We start from the raw sequence: 17,569 nt of genomic DNA on the forward strand, positions 1-17,569 counted from the left end.
ATCTTGTGACTCAAGGTTATATTTACATTTTTTGTTGAGTCACCAACACGCAATGTTGGATAAGAACGGGATCTTCTAGAAAAATCGAGGGGGACTGACTGTCTGAAATAAAGTCAAACAAAGCCGCATAGTTGCAAATCGCTGTGGGTCCAGCAGTGGGCAATGCTACACCAGGTACAGCCACATGGACTGTGCTCACTGCAGCCCAGCACAGTGCACCTCTCACACCCTGTCTGGCCATGTGTGTGTCTCTGTCTGTCTGTCTGTCTGTCTGTCTGTCTGTCTGTGTGTGTGTGTCTGGCTATGCGTCTGTCTGTCTGTGTGTGTGTGTGTGTGTGTGTGTCTGGCTGTGTGTGTGTGTCTGTCTGTGTGTCTGTCTGTGTGTGTGTGTGTGTCTGGCTATGTGTCTGTCTGTCTGTGTGTGTGTGTGTGTGTGTGTGTCTGGCTGGCTGTGTGTGTGTGGCTGGCTGTGTGTCTCTGTCTGTGTGTGTGTGTCTGGCTATGTGTCTGTCTGTGTGTGTCTGGCTATGTGTCTGTCTGTGTGTGTCTGGCTGGCTGTGTGTGTGTCTGTGTGTGTGTGGCTGGCTGTGTGTGTGTGTCTGTGTGTGTGTGTCTGGCTATGTGTCTGTCTGTGTGTGTGTGTCTGTCTGTGTGTGTGTGTGTGTGTGTCTGGCTATGTGTCTGTCTGTGTGTGTCTGGCTGGCTGGCTGTGTGTGTGTCTGTGTGTGTGTGGCTGGCTGTGTGTGTGTGTCTGTGTGTGTGTGTCTGGCTGGCTGTGTGTGTGTGTCTGGCTATGTGTCTGTCTGTGTGTGTGTGTGTCTGGCTGTGTGTGTGTGTCTGGCTATGTGTCTGTCTGTGTGTGTGTGTGTGTGGCTGGCTGTGCGTCTGTCTATGTGTGTGGCTGGCTGTGTGTGTGTGTCTGGCTGGCTGGCTATGTGTCTGTGTGTGTGTCTGGCTGGCTGTGTGTCTGTGTGGCTGGCTGTGTGTGTGTGTGGCTATGTGTCTGGCTGGCTGGCTGTGTGTGTGTGTGTGTGTCTGGCTGGCTGGCTGTGTGTGTGTGTGTGTGTGTGTCTGGCTGGCTGTGTGTGTGTGTGTGTCTGTGTGTGGCTATGTGTCTGGCTGGCTGTGTGTGTGTGTGTGTGTGTGCGGCTATGTGTGTGTCTGGCTGGCTGGCTGGCTGTGTGTGTGTCTGGCTGGCTGGCTGTGTGTGTGTGTGGCTATGTGTCTGGCTGGCTGGCTGTGTGTGTGTGTGTGTGTGTCTGGCTGTGTGTGTGTGTGGCTATGTGTCTGGCTGGCTGGCTGTGTGTGTGTGTGTGTGTGTGTGTCTGGCTGTGTGTGTGTGTGTGTCTGGCTGTGTGTGTGTGTGTGTCTGGCTGGCTGGCTGTGTGTGTGTGTGTGTGTCTGGCTGTGTGTGTGTGTGTGTGGCTATGTGTCTGGCTGTGTGTGTGTGGCTGGCTGTGTGTGTGTGTGTGTGTGGCTATGTGTCTGGCTGTGTGTGTATGTGTGTGTCTGGCTGGCTGGCTGTGTGTGTGTGTGTGTGTGTCTGGCTGGCTGTGTGTGTGTATGTGTGTGTGTGTCTGGCTGGCTGTGTGTGTGTATGTGTGTGTGTGTCTGGCTGGCTGTGTGTGTGTGTGTGTGTGTGTGTCTGGCTGTGTGTGTGTGTCTGGCTGGCTGTGTGTGTGTGTGTGTGTGTGTGTCTGGCTGTGTGTGTGTGTCTGGCTGGCTGTGTGTGTGTGTGTGTGTGTCTGGCTGGCTGTGTGTGTGTATGTGTGTGTGTGTCTGGCTGGCTGTGTGTGTGTATGTGTGTGTCTGGCTGGCTGGCTGTGTGTGTGTGTCTGGCTGGCTGTGTGTGTGTGTGTGTGTGTCTGGCTGGCTGTGTGTGTGTGTCTGGCTGGCTGTGTGTGTGTGTCTGGCTGGCTGTGTGTGTGTGTGTCTGGCTGGCTGGCTGTGTGTCTGGCTGGCTGGCTGGTTGTGTGTGTGTGTCTGGCTGGCTGTGTGTGTGTGTCTGGCTGGCTGGCTGTGTGTCTGGCTGGCTGTGTGTGTGTGTGTGTGTCTGGCTGGCTGGCTGTGTGTGTGTGTCTGGCTGGCTGTGTGTGTGTGTGTGTGTCTGGCTGGCTGGCTGTGTGTGTGTGTCTGGCTGGCTGTGTGTGTGTGTCTGGCTGGCTGTGTGTGTGTGTCTGGCTGGCTGGCTGTGTGTGTGTGTCTGGCTGGCTGTGTGTGTGTGTCTGGCTGGCTGGCTGTGTGTGTGTGTGTGTGTGTCTGGCTGGCTGGCTGTGTGTCTGGCTGGCTGTGTGTGTGTGTGTGTCTGGCTGGCTGGCTGTGTGTCTGGCTGGCTGTCTCCACCCCAGTGCCTCTCTGTACCATGGGACATTAGACCTTTCCTTTGACATGAAACTGGGATTAAACACCATCACACTCCAGGTTCAGACACCCCACCCTGACCATTGCTACCACGACCAGTGGCTGGAAAGTGTTATTTCAGCGCAGTTTGCAACCAACACACAAATCAACATTTCAATTTAATTTCAATTAAAACACAGCATCTAAAATGCTCCACTTGGTACAGGTCCACAGCCTGGCTTTGCCCACCTCCTGCTTCAAGTTGTCTTATTTGCAAGTAATGTTTGTTCAATAATTTTACTCTCTTCCAAATGGCTATTTTTAACAAGTTTTGCACCTCCCTCCTCCCACCCCCCACACACACACACACACATTTCCCGTCCTGAAATAAAACAATTGTGAACTTTTCTCCAAGCAAAAGAGAAACAGCAATTTGACATTTGTTATCAATTTAGCAATCGACCACTTGCAATTAATGAACAAACGTCTCCCCAAAGAGTTGTGCAAAAAAGGATCCGAGGTCATCGCATTGCAAAAGCCAAACATGTCGCCTGTGCGAAACCAACCAGGGCTTTTTTTTCCGCAGTGAGGAAGTTTATTCAGGCTCCAGAGCAAGAAACGAGGTGTTGGAGGGTTTGCTTGCAGCCTGCTTTTCTCACAGATGTTTGCACAAAGGAGGAAAATGTAGCTCAAGGCGAGTGGGTATGTAGTCAGGCTGCTGTGATTTTCTTATCTGTCCAAAAAAACAGTTGATCTTAAAGAAAGTGCCCCAGTTTTTAAATACATAGTTTCTTTGGAGGAGAGGAGATCGTTTTTTTTTAGTGTGAATGTATGTGCAGTAAATGTTTATGATGCACTTGCAATGCAACGTTGTACTCAGAACTGAAGCTTTAATGCATTACAGGAAATTCTTGTCTGATAAACACTTTCAAGAGAATTCCAGTGGGACAGTGAGATGCAACAGGCGTTGCCAGCTCAAATACTACTGTAATTAAAGAACATGAAAGGTAAGGACTTTTCTCTCAACCTTTTTTTTAATCAGAATAGTTATTTTTCTTATTTTGTTGTTGTTCCTTTTATCGTTTCTAAGCCACCCTTAAATATTTTTTTAATATGCACAGTTTATCATATGGAAATTGACTGCTGTATTTTTGTTGGAAACAAAAGTTTAGTTTCCTTTGGGAACTTTATAAAGTGAGACCGTTGCAAAGCAGTCTTAACTCTGCACATGTCATCACTGTAACTTTGGGTTGATGATATTTTGGGGGAATAATTTGTAACTTAATACAAGTAGGTGAGGTACAATACATATTTTGGTTTTGTTAAATTGCACTTGGACATCAGTTTTGGGAGAAGTGAGCAGATGCTCATGCAGATGAACAAATGCTCTTTCCTGGGCATTGTATTGATCAATCAAGATATAATAATAATCCTTGCATTTGGTACAGCACCTTTCATGTCATCAAGATGTCTCAAAGCGCTTCGCAGGATATACTGTAAAATGGTGTGACATTGTATTTTGTGTGGAAACTCGGCAGCCAATTACCATAGCAATGTCCCACAAACAGCCCTGGACCGAATGACCAATTTTATCTAGAGAATTGTTGGTCAGGACACTGGGAAAAACTACCTTTTCTTTTCAAATACTACCATGGGATCTTTAATGTCCACCTGAACAGGTAGAAAGGATCTCAGTTTAATGTTTCATCCAAAGGAAGGCACCTCCAACAATGCAGCATACCCCCAGCACTGCATTGGAGTGTTAGCTCAGACTATATTGTTTTTAAATATAAAAAATGTGTTTTTATATTAAAACAAAGGTTTCTTCCTGAGAAGAGTTGCATTAAGCTCAGAGTTATTATATTTTTTGGAGTCCCTCTTTGCATGTTCATTTCCTTCTCTTTACTGTCTTACCACCACCCATGCATGTGGCGATGCCAAACATTCTATTGTTAATTTACCTTGACAGAGACACATACACACATCAACACACTCAAAGAGGGAAAGAGACACACATTCACAGACAAAGAGAGAGAGATACACACATACACACAGACTCACAGCCACTCACATATATAGAGACAAATACAGAGAGACACATGCACAAGCATGCAGACATACTCAGACAGACACAGAGAGAGACACACTCACAGACACAGAAAGAGACAAACTCACACACACACACAGACAGACACACTCACACACACTCACAGAGAGACACACACACACAAACAGACAGAGATACATGCGCACAGACAATCTCAACAGGAGTGCAGTGGGGTCCCTGCCCTGTGTCGCGGCCACTCACCGGCGAGCGAAGCCCATTTCCCAACCTTACCACTGCCGCCAGCACAACATCCCCCACGGTATGATTTTCTATTGGCCCAGCCTGTCACTTTTGTCCCCAGAGCCTGGTTGGGGTGGAGTGAGGGGCAATGAACCAGGTATCCAGATCCTCATCACTGTCCAATGACCCCTGCAGGGAAGTGCATGTAGAAATGGCATCATGCTGGTTTGCGATGCCCCTCCACAGTTGAATGCTTACTCCCTAGGTTCGCTCACGATGAAAGGCCACTTGAGCAACCTATTACTGGAGTGCTGCCGGCATCTGTAGAACTGTATCCCAGCATGAATCAGCACTTCAGGAGAGGAGGGGAGAAACCAAGAGGGTGGCTTCATTTTAAGAGAAGAAAAACACTTTCCCTTACCAATGAATGCAAATAAGTTAACGTAGTTGCCATGCATCTGCTTCAGATGATATTTTCCTTGTGGTTAGAAATATGATGCAAATTTTGGGTTAAATCAGCCTTAAAGTTGGCTTTGATTCAGCGCCCGCACGGTATAGAGGCTACTCTTCGGGTGGGATCTGTTAGCTTGTGGACCCAGCTGACTGTGTGTTATTTTTAGCAAAGTCCTGCATCAGCGAGGGCTGTACATTTTATAGATCTTCATTTCTTACTGTAGGCAAAGCAATTTTAATCCTGTGGTTTTCCGGCTTTAAGATGAGCTAAATGTATCTACTCCTATTGCTCCTAATTGTCCTGGGATGCCAACAGCTATATCACAAATTTACCACAGCATCCCTAAGTCACATGTATCGGGAACAGAGGAAAACAAAATCACGAGGAAGCCATTCAGCCTATTCAGCCTTCAGACCAGGTATTAATCTAGTGAATCATCGCTGAATCCCTCTCTAAGGCTAGTACAGTAAACCTCACATAAGTTGTATCAGTTGGGACCATACATTTAGTATGACTTATGCAAAGTATGAGTTATGTGAAACATAAATGGTAGGAAATTCAACAGGACTTGGGCAGATGTACGACTTAGTCGATTATATGATTTATGCAGATCAGACCTATGCAAGTTTTACTGTATATCCTTCCTAAGATTGGGTGCCCTAAGATAAACACAGTACTCTAAATAAGGTCTGTATTGCAGTCTGTATAACTGGAGAAGCACCTCTTTGCGTTTATATTCTATAGCTGTTGTAATAAAGGCTAGCAATCCTTTAGCTAATTCTGCATCTGATCATTGTCAATCCGGAGACAGTTTCTACACTGTAGCACAGTGGAGGCAGTGTATGATATTTAGCTGCATGTTAATTGTTGCTATATACTATATATAACAGCAAACTTCAGTGCTGTAATTCTGTGAATTAGCCCAAGGTACAAGAGCTCTGCACTTAACTGTAAAAGTCAGAGTCTCACAAAGTTCATAAAGATTTAATCCTTTTATTCCAGCACGAGTGAATGATGAGTTGTGTTGAAGCATCCTCCAGCCCAGGCTGATGGTGATTTATCTTGTCCCTCACTGACTGCTCCCTGACGTTATAGAATCAGCTGAAAAATACTGATGGATTTTAATATGATCAGGTCAAACTTTACCATGATCAGCTGAAAAATGACTTTCAAACTAATCAAGACTAAGGTGGATAGATTTTTGTTAGGTAAGGGTATCAAGGGATATGAAGCAAAGGCGGGTATTTGGAGTTGAGGTACAGATCAGTCATGATCTAATAGAATGACGGAACAGGCTCAAATGGCTGAATGGCCTACTCCTGTTCCAATGTTAGTAATGTTCAGTCAGGAATGGATTTTCAGTTAAGAGGATTGTAGCTCTAGAAAAGAATGGAGCCCTGGATGTACAGAATTCCCTCTGGCCAGAAATGCAAGGGCTAAATAGGAATGGACTACCTGGTCAGGCATTGGAAGTAAATTGTATCTTTGAATTTGACAGGAGATTAGTGAGCAAGAACATGCATTTTTATACTGTCTCATCCTTTTCTACTTGTTCCGTGTTTTCCAAAGTAAGTGGCAAATGGCTGTATGGATCTCATGTCTACTCGTACTCAGAGTCGAATACCTTTGATATTTTTTACAGCACCTTATCATGTCAAAACATTTCAAAGCTCTTCACAGGTAAATACTGTCAAGTGTACTATTCAAAATACAGGAAAATAGTGTTAGAACACGTTTATTTGAGTAGCTCAGAGACTGAGTTATAAGTGAAGCGCTTCAGTTGGGAAACAGAAAATAGCACGCTTGTGCAGCTCACACAAACTGACATCAGTGATGCTTCTTGTGCATGTGCACCATAAAAATGTCAACAGCAACCTAATGTCATGGATGTCAGACAGTTTTTAATATGAAAAACTGCCTTGTCAACTCTGGAAGCCAGGTGTATGGTGCTTCCGATTTACTAGTGCTATTAGCGAGTCAGGGATATATTAAAGGGGCGTTATAATAGGGCTCCCTAGTAGTATCATGAATCTTTAATATCTTCTTGAGTCAAATACAACCTCAGTTTAACTTTGCATCTGAAAGATGTAATCCTTGCATTTGCATTTGATATGCCATATTACGTTAGAAAGATGTCTCCAAGCGCTTCACAAGAGTTACTGTGAGATGGTGTGACTGTAAATTTGTAAGCAAATGCGGCCGAACCATGCACAGCAGTGTCCCACAAACAGCCATGGAGTGAGTGACCAATTTAATTTGGGGGAATGTTGGTCATGACACGGGGAGAAACTCCCTTCTCTTTTTGAATAGTGCCATGGGATTCTTTAATGAACACCTAAAGAGGCAGACAGGACCTCGGTTTAACATCTCATCTGAAGGATGGCATCTCTGACATTGCAACATTCCCCCAGCATTCCATTCAAGTGTCACCTTAGACCAATGCAGAACTTGAACCCACAACCTGATGGCACCTCAATACAATACAGCACTCCCTCAGCATCAGCCATGGTCACATTTGAATCCTGGTGACAGTGCTGAGTTAAACTGAGTTAATCTTATTCGCAATCACAAAGAATTCAATTGAGAGATAGAATAGTGTAAGGTCCTCTTAATATTTACTTTGGGATAGACGAGACGAACTGCAATGATATCTTTCGATCCTGCACATTCCTATATTCCGATGCTAAGTTTGCTACATTGGCAAGTTCCCAAGATCAGCCAGACTGTCAGAAACAAAACAGGGAGCAAGTTACCCCAGCTCATTTTTTTTGTACCTCCTTGTATCTGGTTCAAAGCCAATGGCAGAGACAAACAGGGAACAAGTCAGCCTTTCAATTGGGAAGCCATGTCAACGTTGGGGAGAACATCAAAAAGTTGAGACAAAGGAACATCAAAAATCAGAACAACCTCAGCTTTAAAGGATCAGAAATCTTCGGAAATTTCAGACATCAACATTTAATATAGGGCCTTTCCTATATGGCGACTATCCTCCTGGGGCCTGGGAGGGGGGAAGTGGTGCCTCCCTTCCGCCCCCCTTGGAGTTGAATTGGTTCCAAAGTGACATGTTTGTCTGTGGAATCTCAGAATCAAGCCAATCCTCTGTGGTGGTCTCAGTAATCCAGTTCCTGAGCCAGGCGGGTCCACAGAACTCCAGATGAGCGTACAGCCAGGCTTACCCATGCTGATTGAAACAGTTGATCTCTTTTGAATATAAACAGCAGAAAATAACCCAACAACCGAGTGTCTGACACATGCGAATACCCATCACCATGCTTAATTTCTCTTTGACCGAGCCTTCAGCTCCCCTCTCGACTCTCTTCCCCCTCCTCGCTCCCTCCCTTCCCTCCCCTCACCCTGACCATTTCCCCCCTCCTCGCTCCCTCCCTTCCCTCCCCTCACCCTGACCATTTCCCCCCTGCTCGGGTCATGACCCAACTGTGCAGCGCCTTGGGACGTCCTCCTGACATGAAAGGCGCTTTATAAATGGAATCTTGTTGTTGTTGTAAGAGTATTCAAACCAAACTGAGAATTGCATGCAAAACAGCAGCGAAAACAACAACTTGCAGTAAAATAGCACCCTCCACGCAGGGTAGCGTCCTCCCGACGTGAAAGGCACTCTATAAATGGAATCTTGTTGTTGTTGTTAACAGTGGCGGAGACTGACCAAGCCGAGGGGAGGTGGGAGGTGGCCATGAGCACGTTCGAACAGGAAAGTTTTCAGGCAGGACTTGAAAGAGGGGAGAGAGGAGGCAAGGTGGAGGGATTGAGAGAGTGTTCCAGAGTTATGGGGCGTAGCGGCTGAAAGCACAACCTCCAATGGTGGGGCGGAGGGTGGAGTGGGGAGGTCAGAGTGAGCTGGAGGTGCCAGGGAGTGAATGGATTTGAACACAAGTGTGAGGATCTTGAAGTCGATCTGATCAGTGATGGGGAGCAAGTGGAGTCTGGTCAGAACTGGTGAAATGTGGATATGGAGTTTGGTCCGGGTAAGTATGCGGGCGGCAGAGCTTTGAATGAGTTGGATCTTGTGAATGGTGGAGCTGGGTAAACCGGCGAGGAGTGTGTTGGAGTAATCCTAGCGGGAAGTGACAAACGCATGCACGAGAGTTTCAGCTGCATTTGGGGTAAGTATGGTCAGAGGCGGGCAATGTGGCGTAGGTGGAAGAAGGCAGTCCTGGTCAGGGACCGATGTGGGGGAGGAAGGACAGTTGGGAGTGGAACCGAACGCCTAGATTGCGCATTGGTTCGTTGAGTCTGAAGAGCCCAGGGCAGTTGAGGACTTTAGATCCGCAGGCGTGAAGACATTGACGGGAGCCAAGGAGTATGGCTTTTGTCTTGTCCACATTCAGCTGCAGGAAATTTACACTTATCCAGGCTCTGATGTCTGCCAGACAAGCTGATAGAACATCAGCAGACCTAGAGTTGGTACTGGACAAGGCAAAGTAGATCTGTGTGTCAACTGCATACATGTGGGTTTACCTTGTGTCTGCAGATGACATTGTCCAGAGGGAGTATATAGATGAGGAAAAGAAGAGGGTCAAGGATGGAGCCCTGGGGTATCCTGCAGATGACCGGGCAGGGGCAGGAGGAAAAACCATTTGCTGAGGTGAAATAGAGGTGGTTGATTAAGTAGGACACTTGCACATTGAAATCCCAGAGATAGATTGTTGGCATGGAATGTGCACTCTCTCCCTGGAGGGACTCATCCTGCTTCCCTAATTCCAGAAAGCGCTGGTAAAAGCCAAGGCTTGGGGACCCCAGAGTTTGCGTTGCGGTACTGCAGGAGTCTAACCAGCTAAAACTGCATAGCTTGCCATTAATATCACTGTTTGGCAAGCTTGGATCACCCTACTCATTAGGGCTTTGGTTTGCATTTCAGTTCAGCATGCAAGTACTGTAATAAGGATTCAGTAATATGTGAATTTTGGAGTCCTGTAGTGTATTGGTTAGAGCACTCTTCTCAGAAGTGACAGGACCCGGGTTCATTTCCTGGGCAGGGCGAAACCTAAGGCAAGTTTCCTTACTCCACCCATATTCCTGCTGACTTATCAGTAAGTAGGAACCCGGTTGTTAGTCGATTAGCGGATTGCTTTCTGGAGGTAATAATCCCTTCTGATTGCTGCTGTGTGCAATTGGCTGTCCCATTTCACCCACAAAAATATAGTCAATTCATTTTACAGTATAGTCTATGAAGCGCTTTAAGATATCCAATGATGTAATAAGGTGCTATATCAAGTGCAAGGATTATTATTATCATAACTCATCCAATTGCTTTGGAATCGGATTTGGATCCATTTATTCTCATCTGCTCCTTCTGCTGGATTAGGTCATGCAGTGTCCAGGTCACATTTGCTCCCAGGCTTGAACAGTTATTAGAGACTGAATCCTGTGAGAATGTGGCTGGAGGGCAGGCTCTCAGCCACTAAAACATATACTGTGGCTATGGCACCCCAATGTGTTGCAGAACAAGATTAACTAGAGGCAGCCTATAGCACCAGGTGTTGGCTGAAAGCTATCTGTACACGACTCAGTTGCAGATCACTGCCAGCACAGTACCACACTTTGCTGCACTTCACTCATAAATAACCTCACTTTAAGCCCAAATCAAATCCCAAATGACCTATAGCCTAGAATCTATTGCTCACCTTATTGGAACAGAGCAATGGACCAGTAAGATTGTTCTGTTCAGTATGGCAAACATGGCAACTAATTCACCTCCCAGACAAACTAAGGTACTGTAATAAGAGCCCACTATTCATCCCATAAATATTTTGCAACCTGCTATTTGTGATTTTTGGCTTTATTGATTTTGGTAGGTGAAGGTTCTGATCTGAGTGAAACAGCGACTATGTACGGGGTGGGGGAGAGAAGTTAATAAACATTTGGTCTATATTTAACACTGAATCCTGTGTTAGTAAACTTGCAGTCTTATCAGTTGGAACCATAATATTTAATAGGACTTATGTGAAGTATGAGTTACAGGCAAATTCACATAAGGCATATCAGCTGACTTAATATGACTTATGCAAAGTTAACTTTGTTTTTCATAACATGATAACAGGTTTCCCACACTTGTTTAAAACACAGCACTAAGCATGCATGCGGTACTTCATCAATACAGCCAATTGTTAACCTTTCAAGACCACAGAAATTCCCCTTTTGTCCAGGATTACTGAATGCAGAAATGTTTTAGAGGAGGGGCAATCTTATACGTTATACATGTCGAGCGCCTTGGGATATCCTCCTGATGTGAAAGGCGCTATACAAATGTAATTTTGTATTGTATGTCACATTTAGCAATGGCGCCTTGTGCCACATAACTCAGCATGAGATATCACTCATTGTTTTCTGACATATTTTGTCATATGTTGAAGTAATTGAGGTATACTAACTTTTGTCCAATGGCATTAGATTGACAGCAACAACAACAACTTGCATTTATATAGCATCCTTCACTTAGGGTAATATCTTGGTGCTTAAAGCAGTAGTTAGTTGTTCTTGATAAGTTCATGCAAAGATTCCCACACATTTTCAAAAGATATTGAAAGCATAGTGTAATGCATGCTTTCTGCTGAAATCTATCTGCACCTGGATCTACTTTGCGAGAAAAAAAACTTATTTTAATGCGTGAAAACAAGGAACGTAGCTTTTCATTATTCTCTAGGAATTCATGGCCTAGTTTTTCTGAACACTCATCTATAATATACCCTTAATGGGAGTTAGTATAATGTACTCAGTAGAATGCACATAACTTTCCAAGACATAATCCCATTTCTGAAGAATTTCTTTATGTACCGTTATAATGGAGCCGAAAGGATCCAATAGAGGTTTTCAGAAATTGGAGCAGTTATAATAGATTTTATGGAAAAGCTGTTTCCACCTATTGGCAAATTTAACTGGTCACTAATTTTGTACTTTGACTTGCAGCACCCAGTAATAATACAAACTATGCTGTAAGGCAAATGGTAAATTGAATTGACACAGAATTATTGTGTGTGTTGCTTAGCATAAGAACACTCTTAAACACTTCAACTGGTGAAAGGGTCACCTCCAATAATGTTTCTGCTAGCTCAAAATACCATTCAGATTAAGATTTTCAAAATTTACGTGTTTTGCCTCGTTTCCAACGGGCTGCATCAGCAGAGGTCCACAGAACTACTTGAAGCTGCAAAGATATCTCGTACAATCTTTTATTTTATAATAATCCCTCCAAAACCAAAAAAAAATAAATTGGTCATTTTCAATCTACGACTGTTTGTGGGACATTGCTGTGCGCAATTGGCTGCCGCGTTCGCCATCAAATATACAGTCAATTCACTTTACAGTGTGTTCTGTGAAGAGCTTTGGGACATCCTCCCGACGTGAAAAGTGCTATATCAAATGCAAGGGTTATTATTATTATTATTAAAGCATTGTATTTATACAAAGATACACTAGGTTTGCTAAGCAGACAATATATTTTTCATTCAGAATACACCACACATTACTCTACATGCAGCCTACTGATTACATAAACTATGCTTTCTTACTCTTAACCAGCTAAGCAAAGATTCCTACTATATAACCTTCTCCCCAGGAAATCTTTCTCAACAGCTGCCAATTGTAACTATGGGATACATCCTATTTAACAGCAGTGGAAATTTTGTCATGGAAGGACTCCTGCAATGAATTGACTGTATATTTGTGCGCAAAATGCAGCAGCCAATTGCATACAGCAGTGTCCCACAAACAGCCGTGGATTTATTGACAAATTACCAAAGGGATTATTACCCCCAGAAAAGCGTTGTGCCAATCGAGTAACAACAACAAAATTACATTTATATAGCGGCTTCCACATTGGGAGGATTTCCCAAGGTGCTGTAACAACCGGGTTGCTACTTATTGCTAGGTAAACAGAGGTGTGTAGAGTAAGGAAACTTGCTTAATGTTTTGCCTTGCCTAGGAATCGAACCCAGGTCTGCTTGCTTGTGAGGCAAGTGCTCTTACCACTAAGCTACAAGCCTCCATAATTGTATCATAATACCATTACCAGCAGAGGTGTACAGTTGGCAAGTTATATTGAAATCCAGTTTCCAACAGAAGTTTCTTAATAGCACAACTCGCTCCTGTTGCTCCAGTAACTTATTTAATGGATAGACGCTTTGATGAATCACAGCAACACAATACTGTGTTTACCATTATTCTTGCATTTTGTTGCAAATGTCATAGTGAACTTAAATAGATAGGTAGCTGATGGTGAAATCAAATGATGTCAGTAAGATTCAAATTTTGAAAGAATGGTATGATATTGTTCACACAATAATAAATAAATAGTAAATAATAAACCTTGCATTTGATATAGTGCCTTGTCATGTCATCATAGTGTTTCAAAGTGCTTCACGGGAATTTACTCTAAAATGTAGTGACTTTGTATTTTGTAGATGAAACAGCATATTCTCACAAACAGCCATAAATTGAATGATTTAGTCATATTTGGAGGATTTTTGGTCACGGCACCAGGAGAAACTCAATCCTCTTAAAATAATGCCATGGGATTTTTAACGCTCCACCTGAATACGTAGATTAGACCTCAATTTAATGTTTCCATCTGAAATATCTGGCACCTCTGACAATTCAGCACTTTACATTGAACTTCAATATCAAAGTATTTCAATGGTTCCAGTTATACCTACTCAGCAGCATGTTGTAATGTCGATCACCCTCCTTCCCCCTCTGCCCTCCACCCTCGCCAATCCCGACCCTCAGCTTGGGTCCAAAACACTGACTGTCCAGCACCTTGGGACATCCTCCCAATGTGAAAGGCGCTATACAAATGTAATTTTGTTGCTGTTGTTATTGTTATAATATTCAAATGAATGAGAGGAAAATGAGAGAATGCATATAACTGGTAAACACCAACCAGTATCTCAGGAAACAATATACTGTATATCTTACAGAGTTGGTCCTGCTTATTAGATTTGATCCTGCTTAAGACTAAGGTAAACATGTTAGTCTGTGGTCTGTTGAGATCATGAGAAACAAAATCCAAATAATTGTGAAAAACTAGTAGAAGATCATGCTATCATTGGTGTGTCAAATCCAGATTAGAAAACTAATATACCACAACAAATCAGGTTACCAAATATTAGCTCACTGTAATTCTGCTGGAACTAAACACTGATGTGGTTTGTTTTTCAGAGGACGACTTCATGGGAGAGGAAGAAGAGATGCATTCCTTCAGATGTGAACAAACTGGTTTGTAAAAAAAATTAGTTTTTTTTAAATAGATTCCGTTTTCATTAATTTCTTGTAATGACATTTGAAACAGAATATCAAGCTTGCTCAGCAGCATAGCAGAACTAAAAAGTTGTTGTCAGCTCATTTCTGTAATGTTGTGTATTGATGTTTTGAAGCGGCTTCTCATTTTGCTTTGTGTCAAATTCAGATCACAAATTCACACACCACAAAAACTCATCTGTATTAGTGTAGCTCTCCATTAAAGCTGTGTTACTAGCACCAACATCCATAAAGTAATTTGCACCGTTTTTCAAAAATCTGCTCAGAATGCAGTTAACTGGTCAGGAGCTGAAAATCTGGTTGATTTTCCCTGCTCTAACCTGAGGAAACTGAGGGGTTAATTGTAGCAACCCAAGTACTGCCCTGACTGATAGCAAACTGAACTGTTGCTTCACTGGAATGATGACTAGTAAACCCAGATTAATTATTTAGGATGTATCAAGACAGTACAACAAGAGGACATAAGTTTAGAATCGTAAAGAGCATTTTCAGGATAGATTTTATTTATGCAAAGGGAAATCAACAACAGAAACAAGCTGCGAAGAAAGATAGTGGAGACCAGGTCACTAAACTTATTTAAATGATGATGGAGAGACAGTAGGGTGGGTGTTCTAGACGGATGAGATTAAATGGGCCGAAAGGCCTTATTCATCCAGACCAACATGGAGATCTTGTGATGACTAGTACTAAATGAAAGATTGTGCATTTAAGTGTAAAGAGGGTTTTATACAGAGTTGGTAACAGCTGCTTATCCACATTCAGCATTGCCCAGAAAGCCTAGTGGTTATACTGGTGTAAGGTCACCACTGGAACTTTCAAAGATGTAGAAATAAAATTTGGAATTTACAGCAGGTCAATTGGCATCTGAAAGAGAAATATCAGTTAACAATAGTGACCTTTCACAGAACATAGGACCTTGTTCTGATAATCACACCCAACACATGCACCTTTCAGGCGTCTTGTTTGACCCTCAACTATCCTTTCTACCCCATATCTGCATCATGACCCGTTCTGCCTTCCCCCACCTCCGCAACATCCCCCGGCTCTGCCACTGTCTCATACCACATATACACTATCATTATATCGAGGCTCGATAATGCAAACTCATTGCTTGTCAGCCTCCCCAACTCCTCCCTCCATAGGCTGCAGGTAATCCAGAACTCTGCTGCCCACATCCTCTCCCGCACTAGGCTCCTTGACCCCATCACCCCCATCCTCGCCCGACTCCATTGGCTTCCCATCACACAGAGGATACAGTTCAAAATCCTGGTCCTTATCTTTAAAGCCCTCCACAGTCTTGCTCCCCCCTACATCTGCGACCTAATAACACCCTACCATCCTGTTCGCTCCCTCCGCTCATTGGGCTCCGACCTGCTTCACGTCGCCTGCCTCACTTGCCGGGTGGAACTTGCAGGCGGAACTTCTGCCACTCTGCCCCCACCCTCTGGAACTCCATCCTGCAGTCCCTCCACCTCGCCCCCTCCCTTGCCACCTTCAAGAGTCATTTCAAGGCCCTCCTCTTCAACCGTGCTTTAAATCTCCCTGCTTGCCCCCCTGCTCTTCACCCTCCCCAACCCCGACCCCCAGCTCGGGTCTGAAACTCTGTCCAATGCCTTGGGACGTCCTCCCAACGCAAAGACGCTTTACAAATGTAATTTTGTTGTTCTCTCTCAGATGCACCTTTCTCTCTCTGGGATGCTAGCCTGCACTATATAAATGCAGGTTGTTGTTGTTATTAATGCCAACTGGCCTTTTGTATCTGTCCAGCAGCTTGTGTTTTTATTTCAGATTTCCAGTTTTTTTTTATTTTAATCTCTCCAGCTTTACATTGGCAGGACAGCTGTTATATTCCACCCAGTCACCAGGTTTACAATGCACTGGAAGTTATGCATCATATATTGTGGTACTTACATTCTTAGCCAATAGCTCTGGCCACACACGCAGTTATGTAACTCGTTTCCATCCACAAAAAGCAAAACAAACCAAATACTCTTTAAGTCACATTGAAATCTAATTTATGCTCATTGCTAAAATAATAGTGATTTTTTTCTCCACTAAGCCTTTCTAATGGAATTTCCACATGATAAATATTTAATGAAAATGATTGTTTTTCTCAGTATAAGTTCAGGCCCATTGAGAATAATGGGAGACCAGTCGTATCTGGAAAGGAAATGGTTAATTTGGCCCTACCTTGTATTTTCATGAAGTAATAAAGCTGTTGATTTTTTGCTGCAAAGCAGCTCTCAGGAGTCTGCACTGACTCCTGAGCTTTATAAAAGCCATAACTTGCCATGCAGTCTGCTCTGAGGTCTAACGCAAACAGTGAGCTGGCTGAGATAACTAGTGCCTCCAAACATCAGCACCTGAAGTGGATGAAGGTCAGAACAGTTCCTGCCAACAGCTGGTAAAACTTATTTTCCAGACAACCCTTCTTTACATCAAAAGGTTTCAGAAATATAGTTTTGTGGCTGAATCATATAAAAAAATTAAATCAGGTTTTGCTTTCATTAAATACTTAATTTCAGCTCTTCGTAGCTAACCTGATCCGTGGAGAAGCCTAATTACTGAATATGGGGAGTACATAGAATTGTGCTTTGATGCCTAGGCTCATTTCAACAAGAGTGAAACCAGCTGTTCTTCCTAATCTACTGACTGTGTGGAACATTGTGTGCTTTTTGAAGAAAATGCTGTAGCACAAAGTCATACAATGGCTTTACACTCTGCTTTGTGGTATATATTGAAAGGGAAAACAGTTCATTTGGAAGAGACATGGTTTGTTCACTGTGAGTGAAATCATAGTGTAGAAAGCGTGTCTTTTCTTTAACTTTAACTGCAAGCTATTGCAAAGTTACTTAGAAGCATTTTTGTTAGAATTACAGAAGCTACACCATTACAGTCAAGTAAGTAAATCCTCTTTACAAAGATTTACAAAGAAGGTACAGCACGGAAACAGGCCACTTGGCCCAACCAGACCGTGCCGGTGTTTATATTACACACGAGTCTCCACACGTTCCTTCATTATTACTTCCTATACTGTCCTATTACCCTCTACTGCATGTGAAGGTCTAACTTCCTCTTGAATGATCGATACCAGTGGTGGCCAACCTATATGGTCGGCCAACAAAATAAATATTTATTTATATTTAATATTTATTTATGCCGATTGACACTGACTTACCCAGAGTCATCTGAATTTTCGGGGAGTCACTTGATGG

At 43.5% G+C, this 17,569-nt stretch overlaps 1 non-coding gene across 1 annotated transcript; it reads left to right on the plus strand.

The window, feature by feature from the left end:
- Nucleotides 1–2,913: 2,913 nt before the first annotated feature.
- LOC103178269 lies at nucleotides 2,914–14,274 on the plus strand. The gene is made up of 3 exons (XR_006084941.1): nucleotides 2,914–3,042; nucleotides 3,245–3,347; nucleotides 14,256–14,274. It is a non-coding gene; the product is annotated as a scavenger receptor class A, member 3 (transcript).
- Nucleotides 14,275–17,569: the final 3,295 nt, after the last annotated feature.

Source organism: Callorhinchus milii, unplaced genomic scaffold, assembly GCF_018977255.1.
Source record: "Callorhinchus milii isolate IMCB2004 unplaced genomic scaffold, IMCB_Cmil_1.0 Scaffold3, whole genome shotgun sequence".
Classification (NCBI taxonomy): Eukaryota; Metazoa; Chordata; class Chondrichthyes; order Chimaeriformes; family Callorhinchidae; genus Callorhinchus; species Callorhinchus milii.